The 13,380-nt window shown below is 38.2% G+C and overlaps 1 protein-coding gene across 6 annotated transcripts in view; it reads right to left on the minus strand.

Annotated features, from left to right (window-relative positions):
* LOC109027749 (protein C-mannosyl-transferase DPY19L1-like) overlaps nt 1-13,380 on the minus strand; it is a 135,533-nt gene that overhangs the window by 97,448 nt on the left and 24,705 nt on the right. For all 6 annotated transcript variants that reach the window (XR_010134441.1, XM_055347528.2, XM_063708097.1 and 3 more), the window contains one exon: nt 1,109-1,246. The gene's annotated coding sequence lies outside the window, so the exon portion shown is untranslated. The remainder of the gene's footprint in view (nt 1-1,108; nt 1,247-13,380) is intronic.

The following is a 13,380-nucleotide window of genomic DNA, read 5'->3' on the forward strand; positions in this document are numbered from 1 at the left end:
ATCCAGAAACACATGAAAGCATGTATGTATAACAATTTTGCACATAAAGAAGAAAGCTTACTTCCATTCAGTGGAGAGAGGATGGACACCTCATCAGTGTTAGGTTACACACAATACTATTTTCAAAGAAAAATTCAAGGTTAGATTCCTACCCCACACTATGCATCAAAACCAATTCCAGATAAATTAAAAATGTAAATTTAAAAAAAGTTATAATTATAAAAATGAAGTTTTTTACATGTATGTATAAAAGACAAAAAGATTCATTGATATGTTTCTGTATAAAAAAATACACAGACATCATACACAAAGCTAAAGGGCAAACAACTGGGGAAAATGTTTTATTATATAGCATTATATTAATATCCAGTATATAAAATTTTAATAGAAATATAGATAAAAAGCATGAATTGGTAATTAATTTTAAAAGTAAAAATGCATTATAGGTATATGTATGTGTGTTATATATACATATATAAAGAACACTGAAATATATCTATAATCAATGAATGAAATACATCATGTGACTTCAATTTCTTTGTCTATCCAATTAACAAAGATGCAGGTAAATAAATAGTTTCAAAAACACTCCTGGTGGATAGTTGAATATCTATCCGGAAAGTCTTCTGACAAAATCATTAAAGTATATATTCTACTGAACTAGAGTTCCACATCAACAAATTTATAGTTTTGCAAGGAGGATAAAGGAAAGGCCAAATGCCATCTCCACTTGCTGGATTGGGCTCACCTTCCCTCCACTCCCACTCAAGAAAGTGCACTCAATTAAATGAGGATAAGGAAGAAAACATTTAACAAATGACATATAAAAGTAACAGAGCTCCCTTAGTATAATCCTTGTAAGCACACCAAATCTAGTTTTTGTATTTTTTAAACAATGCAGTCACAACAACAGTTCCCCACAGAATTAAAGCCCCCTCCTCAAAATCAGTAATGATCTTTTTTACATATTCCTCCACAAGATACATATTTTCTTTTAAAAAATTAAATACAATTTAATATATTGAATTATACCTTAGATTTAGAATCAGCATTTAATTCAAAAAAGTTTTACAAAAGTGAAAAATCACAATTGGAAAAAGTACCTTACCTCAGGGTAAAGATTGAATCTTTTTAATGTATTAATGACAAGGGGGTATTCAGTCAGTTTATCATTCATAATCATCCATACTCCATTCAAAAATGAGGGTGCTTCCACAATAGTCTTGAAATAGGAATAATACAGTCCCTGAAATAAGGATATGCTCAGTTAAAATAACAAAAGGTACATAATTATGATGCCTCTTCGAAGTAAATATACTGTTTTTGAAAAACAAAGCAATTAAGCAACTAATAGCTATTAAGACAATGGATTTCACAGGTTTGTGACCATTGATAAATCCAAAAGTTGCGAAAAAACTAAGTATTTTCACATAAACTTGTCTTAATTGAAATAACTGAATGCAAAATAGCTTCAACAATAGTTCTAGCATTTAAAAAATAATATGACTCAGCATACTTCAACTTAGAAAATCCCATTACCCACACTAATATAACTGTTAGAAAATGCTATCTTATGAATAGAGTGAGTGGTTTCTTACGGAACTAAAATTTATCATGAACCAAGAACTCTTAAGCCAAAAATACTCCTCTAACTGCTTATTTTAATCCCCAAAATGACACTATCAATCATTTTTCCTCCGGATTTACATGCAAAAACGCAAATGTGTTGAGAAGGCTACTCACTGATGTATTATTACATATGAATTTCACTCGGGTGCCACCTAATTTTGCAGATTATTTTCCCTCCTATCAAGTCAGCATAAGGTAAGAACCCTGCGGGACTGGGGATGAGGGTGGGGAGTGGTCCTATTTTGAAGAAAAGAGTCTTTTAGCTTGGCACACTGCTTTGGAAAGATAGCAAGGGTGGAAAATTACGTGAGACAAAACAAGAAAACACTAGAAGCCTAACGTGGAGTCTAAGTGGCAGTATGAGGGAAGACAGAGAAACACAAGATAAATCTACGTCTTGTATATGCATCTTCAGTTTTGCCTGGAGCTGCCCTGGTAGCCAGTACCAGTAGCTGCCAAAGTTTAAACCGGGTTTAAGACTCACAAATACAAAAGTGAAATGCCTACCCAGAAATTTACTGAAAAAGAAAAAAATGGTCTTGATACTCTGATGTATTAGCTCTGATATCACTATTTTTAAAATTATGTTTCTTTGTGAACTGATTTGGATACTGTCCCCTAAAATTTCATGTCCACCAGACCCTGTGGATTGATCTTATTTGGAAATAGGATTCTTGCAGACGTGATCAAGATGAGGTCATATTGGATTAAGGTCGACTCTAAACCCAACACAACTGGTAAATCTAAATAAAGAGGAATATTTGGCCTCAAAGCTACAGGCACACAGGGGAAAAGGCCGTGTGAAGATGGATCAGAGATTGGGGTGAGGCATCAGCATGCCAAGGAATTCCAAGGATGGCCAGCAGCCACCAGAGGCTGAGAGGAGGCAAGGAAGGACTCTCCCCTCCAGCCTTCAGAGACAAGATGCCCAGCAACACCTTAACATCCCACTGCAAGTCTCTGCAACTGTGAGAGAATACATTTCTGCTGTTTTAAGCCACCTAGCTTGTTGAACTTCTTTATGACAGCCCTAGGACACTATACCTTCCTTCTTTTGTAGGTTTGCTTTTGGAAACATATCAAAAATTTAAAAATCCCTAAATATCAAAATAAAAATGAAAGAAAGGAATGAACTATTTATCAACTTGGGAGAAGATTTCAAATAACATTAAGATATTGTAATTTTACTGTATATCCCTAGTGGACTATATCCTAAGGTTAAAATGGAGCCCAGGAATCTGGCAGGACTGGTTTCACAAGTTACAGGTCACGAAGACCCTGCTGATAACACAGGATGTGGTAAAGAAGCCAGCCAAAACCCACCAAAACCAAGATGACAACTAAAGTGACCTCTGGTCATCCTTATTGCTCATTATGATATATTAGCATACTAAAGGAAACTCCCACCAGCAGCATGACAGTTTACAAATGCCATAGCAACCTCTGGAAGTTACTCTATACAGTTTAAAAGAGGGAGACACCCTCAGTTCCAGGAATTCCCCTCCCTGTTCCCAGAAAAATCATGAATAATCCACCTCTTGTTTAGCATATGATGAAGAAATAACCTTAAAAACAATCAACCAGCAGCCCTCACAGCTGCTCTGCCTGTGGAGTAGCCACCCTTTCATCCCTTTACTTTCTTAAGGTAAACTTCTTTTCACTTTACTCTGTTGGAGCATTCTTGAATTCCTTCCTGCCCAAAGCCAAGAACCCACATGGCCTCCTGGGCTCAGCCCCAATTCTGGGGGTTGCCCTGTGAAGAACCAAACTGCAAGAAAATCTTAAACTCTTTTCAGTAATCACATAAATGATGGCTATTATTATTATTTTTAGTAGTATTTGACTATCCATTTATTCCATGACCATTGTCCGGGTTTCCAATGCTCTTCAGACTTATTTTTCTTTGATCACACATCAGTGAGTCCATGGCCAAAATGAATCTATCTTTGGCCCAACTCTCACATTCAGATATATTCTACACTTTCACCTGAACTTGGGGATCCTCCATGGATTACTGGTCCTACCTCAATTATTTTTCCTGCTTGTTCTCTGCCTTATTTGTCCTTCTACTTCCTGAGCCCCTAATTTATTCATGTGAAAAAGCAAAATTGCGCTATGTAAATTCTGTGAGAACAGCTTCACTCTAAGGTAAATTATAATGTCTTGTATTATTCAGGAAATTACTGGATGTTGATGTTCATATATATCATCTACTAAAATGATAGAATGAATGCTTTAGACACTCTAGAAATAGATTGTTCTATTTTTCTCTACTTGACTGATGATTTCTTGGGATCAGAACAGATATTCACAATATTAAAACCATAGTAAATGGTTTTATGGTTGAAACCAATGACAAATAATTTTTTGTCTTTGAATCTGATGTCCTCCACATCTACTCTCTGGGATGGAAATTTCTTTAGTGGTACTGCCAAAAGAAGCATCAGAGAGACATTAGACAGAGATGACCTTTCCATGAATTTTAAGAGGAAGACTCTGATATGGTTTGGCTTTGTGTCCCCACTGAAATCTCATCTTGAATTGTAATCCTCAGGTATCAAGGCAAGAACCTGGTGGGAGGTGATTGGATCATGGGGGCAGTTTCCCCCATGCTATTCTCATGATAGTGAGTGAGTTCCCACGAGAGCTGATGGTTTTAAAGTGTTGTACTTTCTGGTGCTCTCTCTCTCTCTCTCTCTTGCCTGCCCCATGTAAGAAGTGCCTTGCTTCCCCTTCACCTTCCACCATGATTGTAAGTTTCCTGAGGCCTCCCCAGCCATGCAGAACTATGAGTCAATTAAACCACCTTTCTTTATAAATTACCCAGTCTCTGGTCGTATTTTTTTTTTTTTTTTTTGAGGTAGAGTCTCACTCTGTCGCCTAGGCTGGAGTGCAGTGGCGCAATCTCAGTTCACTGCAAGCCCCGCCTCCTGGATTCACGCTGTTGTCCTGCCTCAGCCTCCTGAGTAGCTGGGACTACAGGCGCCCGCCACCATGCCTGGCTAATTTTTTTGTATTTTTAGTAGAGACGGGGTTTCACTGTGTTAGCCAGGATGGTCTCGATCTCCTGACCTCGTGATCCACCCGCCTCGGCCTCCCAAAGTGCTGGGATTACAGGTGTGAGCCACTGCGCCTGGCCTAATGGTATTCTTTATAGCAGTGTGAAAACGGACAAATACAGACTCCTTCCCTAGACACTAGAACCATGATGGCATTAGGGATGGAGTTATTAATGCATAATAGCAGAAAGCTCTTTACCTCAACATTATAAAGATAATAAAGGTATAGTTAACAATGATTGGACACACACTATAGAAAAAGAAATGTGTGAATTCCATTAGAGTATTAAATTGAGCAACAGTGTTTGCAGCAAACTATGAGCATTATTCTTTAATTTCCACTCCCATTAAAGGAGAGGGTGGTCTCTTTTCAGGTAAGGATTGTTCATCTCTTTCTTCTGCATGCCCCATGCAGTTGTAAGCTAGATGGCATTCTGTATGTCAGGACCATTTTTCATTACTGCAAAATAGTCAAACTAAGTTTTAAAGAAAAGAATTTCTATCACTATGCATTGCTGTAAGGCTTTTTATTCCAACATCTTGTATTAAATAGGAGTTTTGTGCTCAATTGTGAATTTATATGAAAAGGAGATTAGGACACAACAGGCACAGAGGAAAGATCATGTGAAGACACAGGGAGAAAACACTCATCTGCAGATCAAAAAGAAAGATCCCAGAAGAAACTAACAGAGGCCCAAGAGTGGCCTTTGTGTTTCACTTCAGTGCTCTATGTTCTGGCCAATTGTCTGTCATCTTCCTTTCTGCGTGAATGAGTCCCCTGTGGGCAAAAGCAGAGACCACCCTTGGGGGCATACCTAGATGGGTGGCAGGCAGACAGCCACTATCTGTCATCTATCCAACCCCCACTTATGTCCTTTTCCCTCCACATCCCTCATCTTTCACCATCCCTCCCCTCCTACTCACCTTCTTCAGGTAGCAGGAGTGGGAGGTAGGAAAAAGCAATAAACTTATTAATATTAAAGATCCAAGCCACAAACCTTTGCCTCTGTTTAGCTTTTTGGTTTCAGACTCTTTTTCAAGGCAAAATTTTCTCAAAATCAAAATTTTCTCAAAATTATCTGCTATAAAAACAGGAATTCAGAGAAACATTTACAAACTCTAAAAGTAGACAGATACCACCACCTTCCCCATCCTCCACCCAACCAGGCTGTGACAGTACGTAAAATCTGTACACCAAACACCAATTCCCTTGATGGTATTTGGATCCATTTCCAATTGAGAAGCAGTCATCTATCCTTTTTCATTAGCTTCGCCTTCACTGGTGAGAAGTTAGTGGGAAGCAAAGACTCTGGAGGCCTGGAGTTGTTGGGTTTTAAAATTTTATGCCTGGAGGGTAAGTCCACTGTAGTAAATGCAAAGTTATTTTTAAACTTAAAGCCATGGAATACCACTACATTATAGTAACCAGCTATTTTGTAGTATAACCTACATTCATTCATATATTGTTTGTATGAATGTTCTGTTTCCAGCATAATGGCTTTTAAAAATTAAAGATATAAATTAGCTATCATTAGAGAAACAGCATGATAGTAAAACTCCCCTAAATTGGCATAACAAAATATTACTAATAGACTCTAGAGGGGACAGACAGTCTCTAAAGAATAAACAAACCATTGAGTAGAGAACAGAAATCCCACCCAACCAGTAAGTGCTCTATGCTGATCTTCAAACAATGAGTTCCTGGGTCTTAGCAATAACCACAAAAACAACTCACCACTAACCGAGTGCTTACTGAATCTCATATGCTTTACATGTATTACTTTATTTTTTTCTTCCAAATGTCACTTTTGAAGAAGATACCTTTAATATTTCCGCTTTACAGATGATGAAATTTTAAAATGTTAAATAAATTGCCCAGCTAGTAAATAGTAGAGCAGGGATTCAAACCCACTCTTAATATATATACTATTATTTTGATCCCCAGAGCACTCAATATAGTGTTGGGTACTTTAAAAAGAATTAATAAAATGTTGAGCCATATGGGGGATGATTCAGCCATATCGTAGGGACAGAAAGCAGTAAAAGTGACCCAAATACCCTATCTTTAAAATTTTTGTATATTTTAACCATTTATTTTCCACCTTATTCTTTGGTGCAATGTTTGCTGAGCATCTGCTATGTTCCAGGTACTGTGTTGGGTGGAAAACAGGAATAAATAATATACAAACCCTTTTATTAAGTAATTCAGAGTTCAATAAAAGACTTCAAAGGAAAACAGATCATTTTTAAATTATCAGACTGTGTGACAGGTGGAGTGGCATTAGCAGAGCACAGAGGGGATGTTCAGGACTGGCTGCTGGCAGGAGGGGACATCTGAGCAGGTGAGAGGCAGAGGTGTGGGAGGAAGACAGGTAAGACTTTAACAGGCAAGGGTACAGTGTGAGCACTGGCAGGAAAAAGAGTTGCTGGAAATTTCCAGCAATTTATTGTTGCTGAAGCAAAAGGTGTGATGTCGGGTGGGTCCCTGATCCTGGAGCGGAGGTGGGATGCAAAGCATGGAGACCCTTCTAAGGCACCAGAGGAGGGAGAGAGATTGAACAAATAGGAGAGGTGGGTGGGTGAGGGAGAGAAGAGCCACTGAGATCATCACAACTCAAACAAAACTAAAACAAGTGTAATACATGTCCTTGAGTTCTCTTGCTTTCTCCCATTTTCTATTAAAACATGTGCAAACTAGCACCTTAACACTTTTTGTAATTTCATGACAAAGGCTATCATATTTCATAGCCAGCAGATGGCACTAAGTATACATAAAATGAACATTTTGCACACTCACTTTTTTTTTTTTTCTCTTGAGACAGTCTCACTCTGTTGCCCACGCTGCAGTGCAGTGGCGCAATCGTGTCTCTCTGCATCCTGGGCTCCAGCGATCCTCCTGCCTCAGCTTCCCGAGTAGCTGGGACCACAGGCGCCTACCTCCTACTTATTTTAAAAGAGTTCAATCCAGGCTCTGCTGTTCTCAAGGGACTTTTCTCCATACTAGGAACTCTAAAATCTGACAATGGTCTGGATCTCTGAGATAGGGAAGGCATCTTGTAGGTACAGGGTCCTCTCTTCTGCCAGGGGCTACTGTGCTGTAGTCTCAGAGGGATTTCATCAGGGGATCCCAGTAAGGTTGTAAAATGAATAATGATCTTGGTGGCACCACACCATCTCTGTGTAGTGAGGAAAACTTATGTAAAACTGGAACGGGTGAAGGGGTGAAACTAGGAAGGTGTCATAGCTGTTAGAAGAGGGGGAACAGGATTGGGTGGGTAAAGCCTTCAGCTGTGAGGCCTGTTGACATCTATGAAAGAGGAAGAAAGCAGGAGAGCCTCCAGCTGCAAAGGACGGCTGACCAGGGCTTGGCTTGCTCAGTGAGCAGCTTCAGAGCAAAGATTGCCTGATGAAGCAGTTCAGCATTGGGCCGAAACAGCCAGGCCCTACAGTACCCTTCTCATCTGGTTTGGCTCTGTCCCCACCCAAAATCTCATCTTGAATTGTAATCCCCATAATCCCCACAAGTCAAGGGAGAGACCAGGTGGATGTAATTGAATCATGGGGGTGTTTTCTCCCATGCTGTTCTCCTGATAGTGAGTTCTCACGAGAGCTGATGATTTTGTAAGTGTTTGGTAGTTTCTCCTGCGTTCATTTCTCCTTCCTGCCACCTTGTGAAGAAGGTGGCTTGCTTCCCCTTAACCTTTTGCCATGATTTAAGTTTCCTGAGGCCTCCCCAGTCATGCTGAACTGTGAGTCAATTAAGCCTCTTTCCTTTATAAATTACTCTTGGGTATTTCCTTAGAGCAATGTGAGAACAGACTAGTATATCTTCCTTGCTCAGTCATTGGCTGGGGGTTGCCTAGGAAGAATGTGGTCCAGCGTGAATGCCATGCAGATGCTGATGGCTCTACAGTTGAAGGCTGTCAGTTAACTCTGCTCCCTGCAGCTGGGCAGCAGGTTCTCAGAGGAATACCCTAGAGGTGGTGTACTTTTGTGGCTGCCACACCATCCTTATTAAAGAAATAACTCTCATGTGTATGATCCCCATTGTATTTCTTAGGTCTGTGTGAAGCTGTGTAAACAGGCTTGCTCTTTTCAATAGCTGAGGTGCTTTTTAAATAAAATTCATACGTTCTTGGATATGATTCAATCCAGTATATTCCATGAACTGGCTTTGCAGCTTCATCTGAATAATCTCAATATTTATATATGAGTTATATGTATCTCTTGGATGAAAATTTCAAAAGTAAAGGCCATTATCTATATGTGCTCAAAGGATATAAAAGAATTTTAATCTCAGAAAAGCATAATAAGGAAGTCAGTATATATTTTAATCTCAGGCAAGCATACCAAGGAAGTCAGTAGCTGCAAAAGCTCCTCAAAAAATTATTCAAAGTCAAATATAAATAATCCTATTGCTCTTCTGGATTATGAATACATCATAGTTTTTTTATTAACATCCAATTCAAGTTGGTCTATTGTCTGGTGGTATTAAAATGGATCACATGTGTAGCCCTTAATAATGCACATTGACTTGGAACACCTTGCTTGATCCTCATAATTCTATGAGGTAGTTATTATCACCTATGTACAGATGAAGAAACACATCCTGAGAGATGTGAATTTTAATGCAATTTCTATGAACGACATCTTTTTTTCAAAACCCTATGAAACACAATCCAGTAATTTTTAAGAAGCTATACCACTCCTTCCTCACACAATATACAAAAATCAACTCAAGATGGATGAAAGACTTGAAAACTATAAAAAACCTAGAAGAAAATAGGAAAGGCCATGGACATAGGCCTTGGCAAAGACTTCATGATGAAAATGCCAAAAGCAATTGCAGCAAAAACAAAAATTGACAAATGGGATCTAACAAAACTAAGAGGTTCTGCACAGTAAAAGAAACTATCAACAGAGTAAACACACAGCCTACAGAATGGGGGAAAACACCTGCAAACTACACATCTGACAAAGGTCTAATATCCAGTACCTAAAAGGAACTTAAATCAACAAGCAAAAACAAACGGCCTCATTAAAAATGGGCAAAAAATGTGAACAGACACTTCTCAAAAGGAGACATGCATGTAGGCAACAAGCATATGAAAAAATGTTCACCACCACTAATCATTAGAGAAATGCAAATCAAAACCATAGTAAGATGCCATCTCACACCAGTCAGAATGGCTATGATGAAAAAGTTTAAAAAAAAAAAAGATGCTGGTGAAGTTTTGGAGAAAAGAGAACACTTATACACTGCTGGTAGAAATGTAAACCAGTTTGGCAACTGTGGAAAGCAGTTTGGAGATCTTTCAAAGAATTTAAAATGGAGCTATCATTCAACCCAGCAATCCCATTACTGGATATATACCCAAAGGAATATAAATTGTTCTACCATAAAAACACATATACACGTATGTTCATTGCAGCATTATTCACAATAGCAAAGACATGGAATCAACCTAAATGCCCATCAACGGCGGAATGGATAAAGAAAATGTGGTACATATATACCACGGAATACTATACAGCCATATAAAAAGAATGAGATCATGTCCTCTGTAGCAACACAGATGGAGCTGGAGGCCAGTTTCCTAAGTGAACTAACACAGAACAGGAAACCAAATACTGTATGTGCTCCTTATAAGTAAGAGCTAAACACTGAGCACACATGGACAAAAAGAAGGGAATAATAGGCACCAGGGCCTACTTGAGGGTGGAGGGTGGGAGGAGAGTGAGGACTGACAAAATACCTATCAGGTACTATGCTTATTACCTGAGTGACAAAATAATCTGTACACCAAACCCCATGACATGTGATTTACCTATATAACAAACCTGCAAATGTACCCCTGAACCTAAAATAGAAGTTGGAAGGAAAAAAATTCATTGCACAAATGGAAACAATAAAATCTACAATTTGAACATTTATTTGAATAGCTGGACGTGTCATCAGAACAATTCTTGGTGCTTATTTAAGCACCCAGAGCTACCTAAAGAGAACATGAAGTTTAAGAACCACTGATGAGGAATCAAAGCCCTACTTTGAAGAGTATAAATATATATTAAGCATTATATACATATATACACACACATTTTAAGGAATTATAAAATGAACACTTGTATACTTAACACCAAGAAATTGAATATTAACACTGAAGCACCCAGGGCTTCTCCTGTATTGCCTTCTTTCCTAGAAGTGATCACCAGCCTGTTTTGAATTAACTATGCCTATGCTTTCGCTGTTTTGCCACACTATATCTTCTATAATATTGTTGTCTTGTTTGCTTTTAGGCCATATGTAAATGGCATATATATCGACAGGCACACTCATTCCCTTTGATGACTTAGTTTTTTATCTTTAACAGTCTATTTGACATTGGTTCCCGCTGACACTTGTGACTGTGGATCACATTCACTCATTTACAGTATTACTTTGTATGGAAATATTCATTTTATCCATTCTGTTGGTGGGCCTTTGAGTTGTTTTCAGCTTTTTTTTCTCAGGTACAAATAATGCTTCCATGAAGATTCATGTAATTGGTTTCCTTGGTATATTTGTACCAATATTTCTTTAGGGTGAAACTATAAATTGCAGACACTACATACCTTAAAACTTATTAGGTAATAACGACTTATTTTCTTTTTATTATTATTATTAAAGTCTTAGGGTACATGTGCACAACGTGCAGGTCTGTTACATATGTATACATGTGCCATGTTGGCATGCTGCACCCATTAACTCGTCATTTAGCATTAGGTGTATCTCCTAATGCTATCCCTCTCTCCTCCCCTCACCCCACAACAGTCCCCGGTGTGTGATGTTCCCCTTCCCGTGTCCATGTGTTCTCATTGTTCAATTCCCACCTATGAGTGAGAACATGCGGTGTTTGGTTTTTTGTCTTTGTGATAGTTTGCTGAGAATGATGGTTTCCAGTTTCATCCATGTCCCTACAAAGGACATGAACTCATCCTTTTTTATGGCTGCAGTGAGCCAAGATCGTGCCACTGAACTCCAGCCTAGGCGACAGAGCAAGACTCCATCTCAAAAAAAAAAAGGGAGAACCAAGGATTTTATATCTAGCCAATCTGTCATTCAAGTATAGATGTTATAAAAAAAGCTTCAAATATGCAATAATTGAGGAAATAATAGTAACCTTCTCAAATACAAAAAGTTTAAAAGAGAATCATACAGAAACAAAGCAAATATAGTCAAATACACATAAAACTTACAACAAAGGTTCTCACATTATCTCACAAAGCAAAGACAGACTCAACTTACGCTACACAGGGAAGACAAATAAAAACAGATTCAGAAAGGTGAAAAATAGAATGATGGCATCACCATGGCAGGCAATACCATTTCCATATGGAAACTAAGGAAGACATTTAAAGCAAGGATAAGAAGCAAATTCATTGCCTCAAAAGCTTTATCAATAAAAATGAAAGAGTGAAAATAAATGAATTAAATTCTTGACTTAAAAATCTAAATAAAGAATAACAAAGCAAAAAAAGTATACTAAAGGAAATACTCATGAGAAGAATAGTCTATTATATCTACCCCTCTGTGTATCTATTTTGCTGTTTTATATTTTTTCTCTATATTCTAGGATTCTTTCTTTCATTTCCTTTTTGTTTTCAGAATTTTTAAATTTTAAGTTCAGGGATACATGTGCAGGATGTGCATGTTTGTTACATAGGTAAACGTGTACCATGGTGGTTTGCTGCACCTAACAACCCATTACCTAGGTATTAAGCCCAGCATACATTAGCTATTTTTCCTGATGCTCTCCCTCCCCATACCCTCCCCTGACAAGCCCCAGTGTGTTTTGTTCCCCTCCCAGTGTCCATGTGTTCTCACTGTTCAGCTCCCACTTGTAAGTGAGAACATGCACTGTTTGGTTTTCTGTTCCTGCATTAGTTTACTGAGGATAATGGCTTCCAGCTCCATCCACGTCCCTGCCAAGGACATGATCTCATTTCTTTTTATGACTGCAAAATATTCCATGGTATATATGTACCATATTTTCTTTATCCAGTCTATCACTCATGGGCATTTGGGTTGCTTCCATGCTATCAAAAAAGAGCTCATATAGCCAAGACAATCCTAAGCAAAAAGAACAAAGCTGGAGGCCTCAGCCTACCTGACTTCAAACTATATTACAAGGCTACAATAACAAAAACAGCATGGTCATGGTAAAAAACAGGCATATTGACCAATGGAACAGAATAGAGAACTCAGAAATAAAACCACATATCTACAACCATCTGGTCTTCAAGAAACCTGACAAAAGAACTTCAATTAACCATTCTCTAAGGTTCTCTGCTAGCCACAAATTATCTTAATTTTCCTTGATTGGAGAATGTCTATTTCCCCTTCATTCCTAAAGGAAACATCCACTGGATATGTAATTCATCTTGACAATGTTCTGCCACAACCTTCTGGCCTCCTTAATTTCACATGAGAAGTCTGCTACAATTCAAGTCAGTTTTGCCTGTAGGTGATGTGTCATTTCTCCGTACCTGCTTTCAAGATTTTTTCTTTTCATTTTAAAAGTTAACTTATAATGTATCTTGGCATGGATTTCTCTGGGTTTGTCTTACTTGGGAATGGCTCAGTGTCTTCACTCAGCAGGTGTGTCTTTCACCAAATTTGGGGAGTTTTTAGCAATTACTTCTTAAAATACTA

Source organism: Gorilla gorilla, chromosome 6 (assembly GCF_029281585.2).
Source record: "Gorilla gorilla gorilla isolate KB3781 chromosome 6, NHGRI_mGorGor1-v2.1_pri, whole genome shotgun sequence".
Lineage (NCBI taxonomy): Eukaryota > Metazoa > Chordata > Mammalia > Primates > Hominidae > Gorilla > Gorilla gorilla.